General features: G+C 31.7%; 1 long non-coding RNA gene across 1 annotated transcript; it reads left to right on the top strand.

Annotated features, from left to right (window-relative positions):
* On the top strand, positions 1–1,394 carry LOC107682969 (uncharacterized). Its single transcript, XR_001633636.1, has 3 exons — positions 1–61; positions 257–340; positions 1,346–1,394. It is a non-coding gene; the product is annotated as an uncharacterized LOC107682969 (long non-coding RNA).
* Positions 1,395–1,415: the final 21 nt, after the last annotated feature.

Below are 1,415 nucleotides of genomic sequence, written 5' to 3'. Positions count from 1 at the left end.
TACTCTGGGTAAAAAACAGCTCAATGGCTGGAGCATGCCCCTCGCTGTTACAAACATAAAGGTAAACACGTCTATTTTGTTATCTATAGCAACAGGTATAGAGCCATCTACACCTCAAACTGCATCTGAAACATAGATTGTCCTAGTGTGCTTATAAACAATACCTACAAATATCTATGACGTTTGCACATTTGATATTGCTTAACTGAAGTCCGCTGAGTGTAATTATAAATCTGTGTGTATTTGTGTGGAGCAGGACTCTGAACTCCCTCCTGAGCCCAAAGACGTGCCCGTCCTCATCCAGCTGAGACTGCTGGACCAGAGAGATGCTACAGCGAAGGTGAGAGACCCTGACCAGTCAGTCAGTGTTATTTTAGTATTATTTATTTACTATTATAGTATTTATTATTATTTGGAATTAGCCTTTTTTATTTTTATATTTTTCATTTTTCATTTTTTTACATTTTTAGTTGTTTTTTAATTTTCAGTCGTTTTTGTAAATATTTCTATCAAGCTATTATTTATTTTAATTTCAATTTAATCTTACTAATTTTAATATTTCAACATTAAAGGGATAGTTCACCAACAATTAAATTCTGTCATCATTTACTCACCCTGAAGTTGTTCCATTACTCACCCTGAAGTTGTTCCAAACCTGCATGAGTTTCTTTCTACAGCTGAACACACAAAAAAAGATATTTTGAAGAATGTTGGTAACCAAAAATGTGACGGATACCGTCAACTGTTTGGTTACCAACCTTCTTCTTTTATGTTCAGCGGAAAAAAGAAACTCATAGAGGTTTGGAACAACTTCAGGGTGAGTAAATGATGACAGAATTTTCATTACTTATTTCAGTTAATTCACTAAAATGTTATAATTTTAAAGATTTTTTTATTATTATTAAGTATTTGATCTAATATTCATATTTAATTTTATTTTAGCTTTATTTTATTTTTAATTAATTATTAAATTAAATTAAAATTATAAATTAATTTAATTATTAAATTATTTCAATCACCAACAAATGTTTTTTGATGGTTTTAGGTTTAGTTAACAATAAAAACATTTCACTTCATAAAGTTACACTGTGTCCCAATGAGAAAAGATTAGAAGGTTAATTCAGGTTAGGATATGGTCAGTAATTCTAATTGTGTTTCAAGTTGAACATATTATAATAGGTGCTTAATGTCTTACTGTTGCCATAATTTACGTTTTACTTTAAGTGTAACCCGAAGAGGAAGTGATCTACATTCCTCTGCTATGCATCTACACTGATTTTAGCCAGTGGAGATCAAGGTCAGGGATCTAAAGGATGTTGATTAATAAATGTTTAATCTTTCACAGCTCACTTGTGCTGTCGCAGTTCCTCCAGAGATATCAGGAGAGCAGACGGTACGTTCAACAAACCTTCACA

This window comes from Sinocyclocheilus anshuiensis, unplaced genomic scaffold (assembly GCF_001515605.1).
Source record: "Sinocyclocheilus anshuiensis isolate Anshui unplaced genomic scaffold, SAMN03320099.WGS_v1.1 C32761357, whole genome shotgun sequence".
In the NCBI taxonomy this organism is placed as follows: domain Eukaryota; kingdom Metazoa; phylum Chordata; class Actinopteri; order Cypriniformes; family Cyprinidae; genus Sinocyclocheilus; species Sinocyclocheilus anshuiensis.
This window is presented reverse-complemented; position numbering and strand designations above follow the sequence as displayed.